At 39.4% G+C, this 16,747-nt stretch overlaps 1 protein-coding gene across 1 annotated transcript in view; it reads left to right on the top strand.

Moving 5' to 3' along the window:
• LOC105304362 (voltage-dependent calcium channel subunit alpha-2/delta-3-like) overlaps window positions 1-16,747 on the top strand; it is a 676,581-nt gene that overhangs the window by 558,316 nt on the left and 101,518 nt on the right. The gene's annotated exons all lie outside the window — the stretch shown is intronic.

The following is a 16,747-nucleotide window of genomic DNA, read 5'->3' as shown; positions in this document are numbered from 1 at the left end:
GAGATGTGAGAGTTCTTGTGTTCATTCCAGGACACAGCAACTGCATCTCTCTTCCTTAGTAATGGGGTTCAATGACATTTTCCTTTGCTGTGGAGTTTGCATTGTTCCCCTTGGCAAATGAGGTTGGTGAAAAATCATAATGGAGAATGTAACCTGCACAGAAAACTCACTTTTTCATTGTGTCTTCTCTAGTTAATTTTTTTTCCTTCCCACATGTGTATAAATTCTGTCACTGTAATAATGATTATAAGCATGTTAGAGTCAGTCCTCACCATCTGAAGGGCCCAGTTCTGGTGATGAATCTTTGGGTCTCAACCCAGGAAGGTGACTGGAGCTCAGCTGTAACATGAATTGGAGTCGCTGTGGAGGCCACAGCTGCGTTTTCTTCCCACAGACAAGTAAGACTATGCTTCAGTGGTGGTTGTGTAGGCACCCGGTTGTTGTTGGAACTCTGGCCATGGTTCATTCTAAAGCTGGATTCCAAGCAAAAGATTCTGATGCTGAATTAGTTTAAAAGGAGGATCTTTGCCAATCGTCAAACAATGGCTCAATAGCCTGGTTTCTTGTGTATTTTCAGAGTGATTTTTCATAGTGATAATGAGTCTGATGGGAGTGGTGTTTTTCATTAATTGATTGTAAATGTTCCCACAGGGCTTCTCTCCCATCGTTTTTGTTGGGATTAACATCACATTAATCACTGTAACCCAGACATAGCTGTTCTCCAGAGTGATCTCAATGGCTGCTGTGGGCCAGCTTTCCTGTCCGGGAGCTTTCTCATTCATGCTGCATTTCTGGCAGCTATAGGCAAATGCAGGGCAGGAACAGCATATGGGAACCTGTGTTGGGGGACACCATAGCAGCCTGCCCCTCCTTGACTTTAAAGTACACAGTGGGACCATGGGAATATGAACTGGACGAGAAGAGGTGCCCTTCCCCAGGAAAAACCAAGGAAGAAGTTTTGAGCAGAATATTTTCATGGTTTTAAAGAGCTTTCCCAGGGGTTTTTGACAAGTCATGTAGGGCATAAAAATAATATCTATACAGTGGACAAATCCAGACAAAATCTTTAGTGAGTCATCAAAATCAGTGTCGCCAATGAGAAGAAAATGAATATGGCATGCTTTCGGAAAAGGACACATCACTTTTACAGAGTATCCTGGCTAGGCGTATGTAACCTGGACTTATGGTGAAGAAGAGGATAAAGCTTTGTATTAATATAATGTCGTGATTTAGATAATGTTAATCACTTAAATCAGTTGTTTTAGACTTACTAATTACACACACACACACACACACACACACACACACACACACACACACACACGTTTATGTATGGAGGACAGTTAAGAGGGAGGGAGGGAGAACCCATTGCTACTCTAGCTTGACAACAGAGGTGAAGTAAATGGTCCGGGAACAGCTCTAGATGAACAGTTATAATGGAAATGTCTTTGAAATCTTGTGCTTTATCTTCAACATTTACATGAAATTTGCACTCTTTGCCATAATTACCTTTATTTACTTTAAAATAAAATGATGTTCCATGTGGTTCCTTTTTTTAGTAAAATGTATGCCAAAGTAACAGAGCACATTTATGCTACCTTTCAAAAACCCTTTGGCGTACATAAAACTAACCCCCCAGAATATGATAGCTCAGCATCATTCCTGTCATTTATGTGGGGTCAAATTAGGATTCATATGCTGCACTCATCTGCAGAGTCCAAATTCTAAGATGAACCCACTAACTTTGGAATCACCCAGAAGATGACAGGAATGGGAGTAGAGGTCAGCAATTGCAAGTTCATGACTTTCCTGACACATCCAGGACAGCCCCAACCCAGCTTGCAATAATGAAAGAGACCAAACTCAGGAGCACTTAGCTTTGGGATTGGTGGCCCTGTTTTAATAACCTGATGTCCTAGTGGGATTGGTAGCTATGGAATTTTTTTATATTTCAACCTATTTATAATCTACCTTAGCATATTAGCTAAGGACATTGGATTTAGAGTAAGAATGGGCTCATTTATGCTCTACCAGTTATGTGACTATAAGCAAGTCATTTACCTTTATTTGAGTGTTGTTTTCCTCATTTACAAATGGGAATAAAACCTGCCTTCCAGGGTTGACTAAAGGTTAAATGTCTGTGCATGGTGAGAATACAATAAATACTACCTATCAGCCTTCTCAAACTTAAGAAATCCTGTGTGAATTTTTCTCCTTGGCTGTGAGAAATTTTAAAAAATACTTTCCTTTCTTTGAGCTATGTCTCAAAGAAACATCATAGTGACTACAATATGGCTTATACCACTTTGATAATAGAATTTGGGACCTAAGTATGATGAGTACCTTTATGGCACTGTTCCTCTAGAGATACACTTTAATCCTTTGGAATTCATTTTGTTGTGATTACATGTGATGGGCCAGGCACTAATGTCTGGTGTTGGTAGCTAGCTAGGATCAATGTCCCTAAGGAAGACTACTTGTTGTGTTGTACCAGCCAAGGAAAGTCCCTAACAGCTTCACTAAGGTAAAAACTGGCTACCTTGCCCAAGGAAAGGGAGATAGAGTAGGAGCCCTCTTAATAGACTGCCACTTAACACCTGAGTACCCTCTCTTTGCTCTGGAACAGTTTGTGCCTGTTGCCCACAGCACCCTGGACATTCGGCCTGGTAGGCCATGCTGGCACAGATGCATACACACAACTGTCCCCTGGTTGAATTGCAAGCTTACTAGAAGTCAATCCTCTTCATTCCAAACCTATTGTAATTTTATCGTAATTGTATAAATTAGTTAACTATTATTTAAACCAATGGATTATGAGTATGAAAAAGAGAGTTGTTACTTCAGTGACTATGTAAATGCGTGCTTTGGAAAGATTATAGAGAAAGATGCTAAAAAGTACTACCAGTGTGTTAAGTGTGGGCAAATCAATCATAAAAGACTGGGGAGAAGTCTCCCCTGCATTCAAGGAAATTGACACAATTGCGTGCGCGTGCTCTCTCTCTCTCTCTCTCTCTCTCTCTCTCTCTCTCTCTCTCTCTCTCTTTCTTTTCTGCAGAGTGGTTTACTTTGACTTGTTTGTTTCATCCTACATTGATGCGGTGGATCTAGAGGCTGGGTTAGTTTTGGTTATTGTCTTATTGCCTCTTGGTAGCCTCTGGGAGTTGTATGCTCCATGACGGAGAATGATCTTCCAAGACACAGAGAGGAGGGCCACCAACTGGTGAGAGAGTAGTTGTGATTCCCAGCTGAACTGCTAGCACACCCTGTGATGTGGGTCAGCATCACTGGGACAGCCCTGTTAGTTTTCTGTTTCCATGAAATGGATTACCACAAACTTATCTTCTTAAAAAAACACAAATGTATTATCTTATGATTCTCAAGGGTCAGGAGTCTGGGCACAAGTTAGCTGGACCCTCAGCTCAGGGTCTTACAAGGCTGCAATTAAGTGTTGGCTGCACTGTAGTCTCATCCGCAGCTCAGGGACCTCTTCCAAACTCCTTCAGATTGTTGGCAGAATTCAGTCCCTTGCAATTATAAGACTGAGGGTCCCGCTTTCTTGCTTGCTATTCACTGGAGATTGTTCTCAGCTCCTATAACCCACAGTTCCTTGCCACATGGCAACAACAGGCAGTTCACACAATGCCAAGTGCTTTCTCCCAGGCCACAAAGACCGCACCTCTCTGATGCTTCACCTTCCTTTAAAGGCTTCTTTGATTAGGTCAAGCCCACCCAGGATAATCTCTTTTAATTAACTCGAGGTCAAATGGTAGTAATGTAATCATGGGAGTGATATCCCATCATACACTCCAGAGGGGGAGATTTTAAGGGCTATGTACTTTTGGAGGCAGAAATCTAGGGAGCTGTTTTAGAATGCTGCCTAGGGCACAGCCTCTGTCTATGTGCTGTGGTCCGAGAGGGAAAGATAATGCCCGAAGGAAATGCAACCACTGCCTCCTCCTGTACTCTGTCAAGAGAAAGTCTCACGGCAGCCATGTCTGCTCTCCATCAGAACATTTCTGCTCAACCTGCTGTCTCAAGGGGCCTGATTTCCCCTGTGACATTGTAGTCTGAAATTGGCTTTAATTCCTTCAGGAATCAGAAGACTTCTGACCCTGCTGATTTATGTAATTTCTACCAAATACTAAGAAAACAGGTATTTGTTGATTATCTAGTAAATTTGGACCCTTGATCCACAAGTTTGCTTAATACGTCTTAAAAGTCTTCTTTCTCTTTAATTATCTGCTAGTTAAGGCAAAAAGAATTCTCTTTACTTGACTCATCAATTATTATGGCTTAAACCCCAGCAGCAACAAATATAATTATGTAATTGATTTAATACTTAAATGAATAGCTTAGGATGACTGGCAAGTACAGTGCTTTCCCTTTTTATTAATAATGCATTGATTCATACAGTTCTGGGTCTGAACAAGCTCAAGATAAAAGTTCGTGAACAGAAGCTGAGTTTGGATTCTTGCACAGGAGGGTCAAGGATTGTGTTTAACCAAGCTTGATCTAGAGTGGAGACTGACAAAACTTTCCTTTCAGGGCTCATCATCCCTGCTATTACTACCAGTCTGATTAAACATTCTGTCTCCTGCCTGGCTGTTCTATTCAATTTGCTTTCCTGGCGAAGCCCAAATAAATGAATTAATGTTAACAACATTAATTATGTTTAATCTAATAAGATCTCATATTAATTGACACAACAGCAAACACCAGAATTCTGAAATTCATGGGTTTTCTTATCTGAATACAAGTTGTACACAGTCATTATCTCTTAGGTGCAGAGCAAAAAAATCATTAACAATGGAATTTGTTCCATTTCGTAAGCAAATGGCTTGTGCTTTCTAGTTGGGTCCTAATCATTTTGGGAATGCTACCCAACTTGCCGTGCAGGGCAGAACCTGCATTAAACTGAGGAAACATCCGCATCCTGATCAACCCCTCTGAAGGAATTTGCATAGACTACAGTGACACACAGAAGGGGAGCAAAGAAATCTTTTAGAGACAGTGGGAATGCGACCATTTAAAATAATGAGAATTCATTACCGAGGCCTCCTGCCCCTCCCTTTTGCTAGTAATGCAATTCAGTCAGCAATTTGTAGGAACCGATTTAGTTGCATTTGCAAATTGGACCTGTGTCCCTCTTTCTAACCCCCCACTAAGTCCAACTTGGAGAAAATGCTTTGTATTTGATAAATTACACATTTGTTTCGGTTTCCCATCTAGGAATGGCACCTGGGCCATTTAGGAGTTGTTTTGGGTGATTGCTTTAAGCTACGACATTTTACTGCCTAGAAGCAATTACTCAGGGGGTCGAAGCCATCATAAGGAAGTTGTTGGGGCTTGGAAACTGAATTTACAGTATTTTCCCAAGATACCACTGCATATCAAAGAAGTTGAAATCTTCAAAACAAAAAGACACACGTAAAGAGAGACATAAACTATCCTGCTGGGTTGTGGAACAGAGAATGCCATCTGCATTACATGGCATGGAGGAAACTGATTACGCTGGGACCTCTATTTCATAGCAGATGGGTTCATTAAATTTAATAGCCTCCAGAGCCTTTAGAAACCGTGTTAAAAACATGTGGAGCATGCTGTGACACTTCACTTCTGGCCCTGCAGTCATTATAACTCTGGCACAGACTATAAATATTATAGTATTTTATTTCCATTGAAACAGATTACTATTATAATTATTATTATATTTTTTTTTGCCAGGAGATGGTGATGTTAAAAGTGAGTGCATTCCTGATCTCTGGTAATTTATATTAATTCAAATATTGTCTTCTTCCATTTGATTTTAGATTTATCTATTTAGTGTTTTTTCTAATTTAACCTTTTTTTCTTTGAGTTAGTCTTATAAAACTATGAATGAAAAGTATAAAGTTATTACCTTCAGGGAAGATGTCCTAACATTCTGTATGGATGACTATCAACTAGTAGAAAAGTTTAGGGCTGAAAATAAAAAAATAAATTAGATTTCAAGTGGTTTTTTTTTTCAGATTTTAAATTTATTGTTATTTCTGCTATTGTGTATAATAATTTGAAATTGTCTATAATAAAAGGACAGCCTCTAAAAATAGGTTTAAGACCTTATAGAAATGGATAAGACCATTGTCTAAATAATCATTTAACATGATAGATTATTCACCATTCTTTGTTTATAAGTGAGAGCACCCAACTCAAAGTAGCCAAGGTCAGAAAAGGAATTTGGTAATTCTTGGAACCAAGACATTTGTGTAGTTTTGTCGTGAGGCATGACTAGATTTAGGGTTCAATCTCATGTTATTTAGACTTACCTCTTGACTCTTACTAGCTTTATTCCAAGGCAGATTCTCTCTACAGGGTAGCAATGATGGCCTTTACCATCCACTAAATTTCATTATCTTAATAGTCCTTGATTTTTTCCTTACTCTATTAGCATCTGTATTAAACTTATAACAGGCCTATTTGAGTCAGAACTCTGTACTGAGAAGTTAGATGGAGCCTGAATCTCATAAAGTGGGGAAGAAACCAGTCCCAAAGAAAATTGATCCTGGGAGGACTGAGAAGTAACAGAGTTCTGCATAGAACGTTTTTGTAGAAATCAAAACGAATCAAGCCAAAGATCATGCATCCCCTAAGTATGGTACTCATTATGGTAGCCCTTTATCTAGTCCAATGTTTCCATGGACCCTTAATATGTAAAACATATAGAGGCAGAACTGCTCTGGTAGATACTGGGGAGTAGGGTTATGGAGCACTGAAGGAGGCTCTGAAGCACTCTCTTTGCTCCTTCTTGGCACTACAGAGCCTAGGTGGTATTCTGAGTAAGCGTCGAGTCAACCTCTGAGAAGGCAAAGTGGGATTCCCTGCTGCTGTGCCCCTAAGTTTACAACAAGGCACTGGTCTGGCTCCATTTAGGAAAGATGGTTATGGGGATTGGGTGGTTGTATTAGAAAACCAAATTAGGAAGGTTATTATAATGATAGCACTAATATTTTATAATATTTCTGCCTTATTTCTCTTCATTACTGCAGACAATCAAAAGATGACTCACCATAGTTAATCACTTTTTAGAAAACATTGGCTCTAGACAGAGAACCCACTCAAGCTCAGAGAAATTTATTAAATGGATACAGGAGCAGCCTTGGCAGGTACAAAAATCATCAAGAGAGTAGGAAACCATCATGAGCAAACAGTTGCTCCCTTTATTCTTTCTTTCTGGAGCCACACAGCCTTTTGCCTGTGTTTTCTCCCTCAAATGTCAGCTCCATTTTTAAAATTCCCTGTAGACCAGTTCTCTTGTCTCTCCTCATTCATGATTGAAACATAGTCTCCTCCAAGTCTACTTCACATGATGTCCCAGTTCAAACGAGGTAGAGAGTAACTCAGTGTTTGTGTATCTGAAATCATTTCTGAACAAATTACCTAACTTACTCCAGCCCATGGTTCCATTGAAGTCAGATGCCTACCCCTTAACCAATCAGCTGTAGCTAGGGAAGGGTCATGTGACACAGATTGCATGACAGAAGCAGATCATCCAGGAATATGGATAGTAAATTCTGTTTAAAAAAAAAAAAAAAAGGTATGGGCAAGAGGAAATGAAGGAGTTGGCATTTCTAGACCTCTGTATTTCTATCTGAGACATCTGTAAGTTATATCCCCATTTGGGCTCTAATACTGACTTTCAGGACTCTGTCTTTATTCCTCTTCTCTGAGCCCCAGGCTCATGACTTCCTCTTATTCCCAGTTGCCCCAGTGAGTGTCTCCTAAGTCCTCTCCGTGCCTCCCACTTCTTTGACCCTCCCCTTCCTCCACCCACCATCCTGCTATGTGGGTGGTCGGAACCCCTCTCTGTTGTGCCTTCTGAGAGCTGAGGGCGGTGTTTTGGCCATCACAACCAACCCTGTATTGCTTTTTCCTCCTTCACAGCCCAGATATTTGGTCAACTTAGATTCTCAGAGCTGATTCTCATGCTTTGACATGGTTTAAACTAAAATGAACACAATCCTCTCATTACTGGCATGAAGAATAATTAAAATAATCCCAGAGAATCAGGCTGTGGTTTGCTATCAGCTGCCAGTTTCTCTTCTCTTTCTGTGGAAAGAACTTATTCCATGTAAAAGATTTAATTCTTTTACTCTTATTCCATAAGATTACTGTGCCAATTATAAACGTATTATCTATAAAGCCATGACTCAAAGATACCATAGATAAGAATACTTTACCTGCCTTGTGCTCTTAAACTGCTTCTATTGCAAAATGGCAGAGGACCAGTACCACTGAATCCTCTTGCCCTTAAAATATTATTCTTTCATGGCCTTTCACACCTGCTTGTGAGAAATATGGCATTCAGGATCTCTTTCCACCTTATTCTGCTGATGATGCTCAGTGCCATTTCCTCAGGGGAAATTCTTGTTCTGAAAGGAAAAGCAAATACAATAGTTTATTCAGGCAAAAGGAACATGTTTTCAAATCAACTTCCAGTATGTTTAATCAAAAAATCTGGAACATCAACATCTTTGTCAGTTGATAGAAACAACTATTAAACACTCTTGTAATTGATTTCTCTTTTGAAGTGATCCAATTAAAGGTGGCCTGAGATGAAGCAGGAGCTGAATACCATCCCACAGCCTGTTTCTCTTTCACTTAGCCCACTGTTAGGAACATTTGTTTCCCTGTGAAGAATCCTTCCTTTGAGAAAGATAGGATTCAAATGCACTATTTGTTCATCTTGATGTCCCATAGTATTCCAATAGAAGGGACCTATGGGCAGAACTGTTCTCACACCTTACAGGGGAAGGGCCATCATGAGACCAAATTAGATGACTTTTTCTGTCTGCTTCTGGAAAACATTTTAAGGCCCAGTTTGAAAGGGCTTCACAAATGATTGAGCTATTTTAATTGTCAACCAATAAATTAGATGATCTTAAATACAGATAGGATCACCACTGGCCCAAAATCTTCCAGAGGAACCTAAATTCTAAGCATTTGAATCACTTGATAACCTGATTTCTACTTACTTCTCAGTCTTCTCTTTCCCCATTCAATGCTACCATTCAGCCTTGCCCTACTCAAAAATAGTCAAGAGCAAATTCTAATGTTCTCCCCTACATAACCTCTATACCTGTTCTCACTCCAAAATCCAGCCTCTTCCTCTTACTCCATCTGGAAGCCTCTGGGCTTACCCTTTGTGTTCAGTATCATCATTGTCTCCTCTGAGAAGTTCCACCTGATCATCTCTGATCCACACCCCCTCCTACCATCTAGAGTGGGGCCCTCATGATATGTTTTCAAAGCATTTAGCACCATCCTAGAACTTCTTGTATTAAAAAATTTCGTACTTATTTCTTACCCAACTGAACTATCCAACTCAAGGAGAGGGATGGTGTCTGGATTCACTGTGGTGTCCTCAGTATAGGGATAGGCACATAGTAGGTAGTCAAGAAATACTCGGTTGTTTGAATCACATAGATTAGACATCTCAAGGTTGGAGGGCATCTGAAAATATCTGTTTTATAGATGTTAGGTAAGAAAGGCATCATCCCCCAACATTTCAGTGAGTATGCTGCGTATTGTTCAAGGCCATATTTTTATACACATGATCAATGGATTCATCTTCACCATGTGACTGGGATTCTCTCAGGCTTCCAACACCACCATCCCAAGGAAGCATTTTCCACATACATCAAAGGGGTCTGAATTCACGTGTCCAGGCTTTGAGAAGCTAGGAAAATGGCGCTCTGAATGGCAAAGATGGTTTAATATCAGCTATGTCCTTGCTAAGATAAAATCGATTTGCTATGTACAGTTTTATGCCACAGAACTTACCTACTATTAAAATTCAACAATTTTTAAAATGGTTTTGACACTGTCAGAATCATATCTGGTTGTTGGGTATATACTGAGCATTCATGGAATTCTTAAAAATAGTTCCTTATATTTATTTTTGTTTCTTGGCTTTCAATGTGCCTTCCTATATATTGCCTCCAAGTATCTTATCATGGTCAACAAAGCCCCAGCATCGCCAACCACTTATGTGCCATTGACTTTCCAACTCAGATCCCTATCAGTTTTCGTCACAGAAGTTATAATCATTTATAATTATTTCAATTCAATACTTTGATTTTTTTCTCTCTTTATAAATTCTTTTTTCTCTGTCTTCCCAATAATAATGTAAGGTCTGGGGCAAAAACTATATCGGCTCCCTATAACCTGGTACTGTGCCTGATTCATAGTACTACACACTCAATATCGACGCAGAGAGACTAAGTGGCTTGTTCTTAGTCATACCACCAATTAAGTTTTACTACTCACTAGAGTTTGTTTTTCCCCAGTGTACAGTATTCTCCTGAAAAGGTACAATGAGACACCAAAAATTGAAGAAGAAATTTTTAAGAATACTGGCTACAAAGTGGATAGTGGTGCCAAAAGATAGAGTTTAAAATATTTTCCCCTAAATGCAATTGTCATATTTGTTTTTCCTTTTAAAAGTCTAGCTGAATGGTCAAGTTCAGGTCTGAAGCAACTGGTTTTTACGAATGCCAATTTCATCTACTCAATGGCAGTCACTGATTTTAGATGGAAGAAATTTCAGGAGTGAACCAGATTTCTGCAATGTTCCCTTTCTGTGTATGTTGTTAAAAGCAATATGTTTGGGAAAGGACTGATTGCTTAAGGCACATTATTTATACTACATTACTTAGGTTTGATGGAAAAGTTCCTAACGGTGGTTTTCTTGCTAAAGATATGGTTTATGGATGAAGAGTGGAATGTGATTTTTTGGTAGGGCATCATCATAATTTAGATGGACTCCAAAGAAACATGATATTGGGAGAGGCCAGGAAAAATATTCGGGTCCGTGGAGCTTCTTTAGCATTAGCACTCAATTCTCCACCAAAATATAAACGCTGTCTGCTTTTAATTACCATCCTTATTCAAGCCAACTTAATTACTCTGGGCCAGACTGGAAAGGAAAATTCCCAGAAAGTCTGATATGATAGAATGTTAGTGTGTTTTCTGAAGAAGATACTGAGAAATCTTTAATGAGTTAGTTTTTCAATGTAACTTTTGCAAAAGAAGACTAAGGGAATAAGTGGGGGCGGAATTATAGATTTTTGGCAGCTGTTCACCATCATAGCACTTGACAATCTGCTTTTTATTTAGTTTTCTGTTATGTAAAAGCATGGAATTCTCAACTTAAGAAATATTGATCACTGCATGACAATACATATGTAACAAAACTGTACTGTGTCGAAAAAACTCTCCTTTTAAACTGAGATTACTGACTCTGTTTTGTTATTAAAATGTGTGGGTCTTTTTACTTAGAAAATAATGTGGGTTTTTTAAACGTAAGTTATTTAAAGGTTAAAATAATCTTAATTTTTAACTATTAATATTATTAAGAACAGATTTTTCAACCAAGTACAACTGAATGCAAACAAGAACAAACTTGGAAAAGAAAATCAGTGGCCGGGAATGCACCAACGAATTGAAGGCTGTATCTTGGCCACAATACATAGTTTCACAGCAGCCCTTTGCTGTATTGGTAGAACCATACATTTTTGTAAGGTCTGTTGATTTCCCCAGACTTCATAGAATCTAGATCAAGTTTGTCAATTTCCCATTTCTCTTAAAATGATAGTCCAATCTAAGGTTGAATTAGGAACACTCAGAGTGTATGGACTTCATGGCCTTCTTATCCAGCTAGATGGCTCCTCTCTGTAGTTATCAGCAAACAGGAAGCTTTAACTCTTTGGCTGTCATTGTTCTAAGAACATTTGTGGAACCAGATGTACAGTTGCCTAGTTTATTGACCGGACTAAGCTGAAGGTTAGTCCCTATGCTGGGCACTGAAGTATAGCTTTCATTTTTAGGAAATATAATTTAAGTCCCTGTAGTGAACAATCCAAGTCAACTTGGTAATTTAAAATTAATAGATTATTTTTGGTGGCTATTGGTAGCCTCCCACATAAGTGGCAAAGGTTATACGTCCTTGCTATCGTAATCTTATTACCGGGCTATGGTGAAAACAAGTCCCAGACAAATTCTGATATCCGTGCAGACATTTACTAGTAGCATTCACAAAAGCCAACTAACTGCTGTGAAAGCTCAGCGAAGTCTCAGCTCTCTATCATTTTAGATGTTCTGATGGTATCTTGCATCAAAACAAATGCATTATTTGCAGGAGTCAGTTAACCTTCTCTTTGGAGTCAGGTGACTAAGAAGCCCGAGTCAGCAGCAGAGGACAAGACTGTTTAACAATTGAGCCTGGGGCACTATTCCTAAAAATGGAGGCCACTGAGATCTCAAAGTCCAAAGTCCTTATGTGAGTTCATACAGAGAAAGGCTGGGCCACTGCAACCCATTCAACTAATCCGCACAGAACAGACACCTGCAATTTACTAACATAAAATAAATGTTCATTATGGTAATTGACAAATCCTTAATAGCTGTAGCACATCTTTTGCTTAAATACTAGCCAGCGTGTATATTCCTGATTAGGGCAATTGGCCACTTCTGAGCTATAGGTTAAAATTAACATACACAATTATATCACAATGTTACCGTTGGGAGGATGTGAAATTGCTCCAGAGGCATGGGGGAGGAGGACGATGGTGTTGTGTGTTGTCCCTCTGTTCTTCCCTGCCGAGGCAGCAAAGAATTACAGGTCGGCAAGATTTAGAAAAAGTAAGACTTATTGGAAGTACATTTTAGAAGGAGAGGGGCCGGCTTAGGAAGGTGCAGCCCTGTGGAATTTGAGAGATGAAGAGATAAGACAGTACAGCCCAAGGGAGGAGTGGGTTTTCAGCAAAGTGAGCTTTAACAATGCAGAAGTGGGAGAGTCTGTTTATATTTGGGTTGTGATGGGAGGTCTTAGATGATCTGGATGTGAGGTCACCTTGACTGACAGTTGGCTGCTATATTACCATTTGCTATTGCGCATGTGCTTACCCAGAATTCAATCTGTTATAATTAGATTCATGAACTTCCAGGCATAAGCATAGTATTATAATGACAATATCATGAGGCTTAAATTGTGGGCAAATTAGGGTAGTACTTTCTGGGTATGCGTTTGTAGCTGTTTCAGCCAGCAACTTTTATGAACTTTGTGCTCTAGGATTTGAGATAATTTATAACCCTAAATGGGAGGTATTTCTGGGAGGTCCTTAAGGAAGGTCTTCAAAGGAAGTTTCTATGGTTACAGAGCTGGGCCTTTGCTCCTGTCACTCATGCCTGACTACCTAACAACAATATTTATGTTGAAGTATTCCACAGTAAACCTCATGCCACATAACAGAATTATACTATATAAAATCAAGGCTTCTTCATTGTAAAGTGCGAATAATAGTATTGCTGACCTCATAGAGTTGTGAATTTTTAAGAAGATAATATTGCTTAGTACCATGCCAGGTGCATAGTCCTCCATCAATACTAAACTAATTATTATTAATTAGAAATTCATAATAACATTATTACTTATTATTCCATGCATAGAGTCTTATGGAATTAATTATGTTTTCTTTTTATTTTGGACTTGTCAAATTCCCACAGTCTCAAAAGAAAGAGGACTGTGTATGTTTTCTTCACAGTGGAAAGGCATCCCTAAATCACCTTTACTCTTTGTGGCTGTAGTCCCTACCCTGAGTAGTATATCTACCTTGTCCTGCCTGGAAGCTCCATTTCATGCTTGAGAATAATAAAAAAAAAAAAATAGACTACTGATGTCATTGCCTCTCATTGTCTCAGAAGTCTTTACAGGTGTATCATTTAGAAAGTAGAATAAGTAATCACAGTGCTGGAAATTGCTGCGCTCCTCTGAATCTTGTATGATGGGCAGCAGGTGTGAACCAAGAAGCTTGAGAGGAAAGGCCGAGCTATGGAAATGAATGGTGATCTTCAGAAGCATCCTTCCAAACAGAGCAATAGGCCTGCCCTCATTTGAACAGCACAGTAAGATTAATTGGGATGCTAGTGTCACCAGTATGGGGCAGTTAAAATGAACCCCAGACCCTATGCTAAGTGCTTCTGCATCCCTGTAAGGTAGATCCTATTGTCTCCATACTCCAGGGGAGAAAGCCAAGGCTTAGGGAAATGGGGGAATTTGTCCAAGGACATGGGATCATTCAGAGGGCATATGGGACTCAATGCTGGGTTGACCGTCTGGTATGAAGTCTGTGCTCTCTGATGCTATGTTGCTCTTGGGAAGGCCTCCCACATTTATGCATATGCTCTGATTAGGATCAAGCCCACCAGACTGCATTAATGGAGTGCTCAAGTCTTTAAAATACCCAATGTGTGATTAGAAATGTTCTTGCTGTTCCCACAAGCCTGAGTTATAGTGCTTCTACTGAGTTTTGAAAAACTCATGGTGCTTGCTTTGAGCTGTGAAGATACTGGAACTTGTCCTGAATTATGTTCCCCATAATGTTGACAGCTCAATATAGGAAACTTTAAATTTTGCAACATGTATCTCTCACATAGAGAGAATTCTCTGTGCTATATTAAATGATAGAAGGAAAGCTCAGCTCATCACACTTGTAAAAGAAGCAACAGCATTCCTGGGTTTAAATCTTGAGTCAAAACAATTCTATTAGATGGGCTTTTAAATATCCTGGAATTTGCATTTTGAATGTGTTATACATCACAAAAGGAGTTTGATGGTGTTGTCACAGCAAACATTGTAATCATATCCTATAATTTATATAACTCCAACTGCTGTCACTTTGTCAGAATCATGATATGCTATTCCTGATATGCACAGCTTCTCTCCTGCAGGAAACTGAGCATCTTGAATCAAACTCCTGGGGGCATTCAAAATGACTTTGAACAGAAAGTCTAGCCAAGTCAATCGGTGGGTTAATAAGTAGATCAAAACTTTAAATACACTATTGAATAAGCCAAGGTGTTCTAAAAGCAAGGCTACAAGAGGGATTTTGAACCTAGGAAAGGAAAGTGAACAATCTGGGAGGCTCTCAGTTGCACGGAGCAGCAGCGATCTGTGCTCATGCTCAAGGCCTTCCCAGAGACTGTCCAACTAACCTCGAGGCTAAGAGTTGGTGTGTCTCAAAAACCTTGCCTCTGGTCTGAACCTTACTCAAAGACTGCTTTGGAGGGGGCCAACTGGGAAACAGTGACATCATCAGGCACTTCTTTACTGAACTTTTACTGCTTTTTCTTCCCCCAAATAATCAACTTTTAGTTGTTTTCCTTTTTAAAGAATAGATGATCAAATTTACCCTCTTCCCTCCATGCCCAATCACTGTCATTGTTCACCTCCAAATTAGAATTCCTCAGGAAAAATTTGGGGCCATTAGGATCTGAAAGAGAGGCCCCAGGGCAGATCCTGGAATGAAAGCGGGGCAGAACAAAATTGGTGTGTGTAAGAAAATAGGACAAATTAAAAAACAGGCTTGCCTCCTGAGACAAGATAGGGAACAGCAGGCTCAACAAGTGGGGTTCAGCGGGGCACTGACTCCAGATGACCAAAGTAACTTGAGGTCTTTTCAAGGGCAAAGTATACCTCTTATTTAATTACATGTTATTTTCTCTGTTGCAGTGTAAACCCCTGCATCCTACAAAACTCTACCACATTTTATAAAAGGCATCAGAGGAGGGGTTTGGAGGAAACCATGGGAAAGTTCCAATTTTCTACACCTTTACCCTGTTAGGAAGGGCATGAGGGGGTATGCGTGTAGGGGTACAGGTAGTCCCCCAGACAGTATGAAGGTAAACGTGTGGGGGCAACTAATGGAAGATAATGGTTATTTTAGTAAGGTTCGTTATGCAGACTCAATCCTGGACAGGATCCATGGCAATAAGAGTATCTCCCATCATTAAGAGTCATTTTTCTATTCCTGCTATGGGAAAGGGAAGGTAGGCACCTTCAAAAAGGGCTATTTATACCCAGCCTTTAGGCAGAAAAAAGGGGAGGGGTAGAGAGTTCTTCCTGCATCTACTGTTTCTCATTTGCTTTCAGCTCAAAACAATCCTTATGCCAAAGTGGCATATTTTGGAGTGGCATACCCTGATCCCCTTCAGGTAAAATAGTCTCCACTTGGAGAAACATGATTTGATTCTTATTATAGTTTAATCTACTAACCTAACAAGTATTCATTCTTTAATTCTCTGTTTAGTACCACTTCCCTTTCCTGCTCTGGCTTCGTGACCCAGTTTTAAAGTATGGTTAACTTTAGTTTACCCCTAGGTCTTTCCAATCCGTAGCATCACAGCACAGAGTAACAACCAAATCTTATGTCCACTACTCTTCCTTGGCCCCAGGGGCTGATGCTTAATAGATATTTAATGGCTAAATAATAGGCAAGACACATTATTAGTTATGATTGGTTTGAAACAACGACAACAAAAAAATGTGAATGTGAAAAGTTTATCACTCAGTTATAACCCAGTGGATAAATAGTGTGCAATTTCACATCTATCTGATTCATTCATTATTTTAAAAAAGCAACAGATTTTACATATGGAATATTAACACTGGGGACACATACAGTGACACTTCAAAGAGCATGTATCTTATTTATCTTTGCATGTGGCCAGCATACCCAATACTCATATAAATGCTCATTATGTGATTGAGTGAATGAGTTTATGAATATATGACCTAAACTTGTTATCTTTTATTATATTAGATTTTTAAATTTTCCAATATGGAGGTGCAAAAGCCATTGTTATTTGAAAGAACTCTGTGGTTTTCATGTATTAATTTCAGTTAACAAAGAGAAAGATGAAAACAAAATTT

This window comes from Pteropus vampyrus, unplaced genomic scaffold (genome assembly GCF_000151845.1).
Source record: "Pteropus vampyrus isolate Shadow unplaced genomic scaffold, Pvam_2.0 Scaffold337, whole genome shotgun sequence".
NCBI classification, from domain to species: domain Eukaryota; kingdom Metazoa; phylum Chordata; class Mammalia; order Chiroptera; family Pteropodidae; genus Pteropus; species Pteropus vampyrus.
Note: the sequence above shows the minus strand (reverse complement) of the source record. Positions and strands in the feature narration are given on the sequence as shown.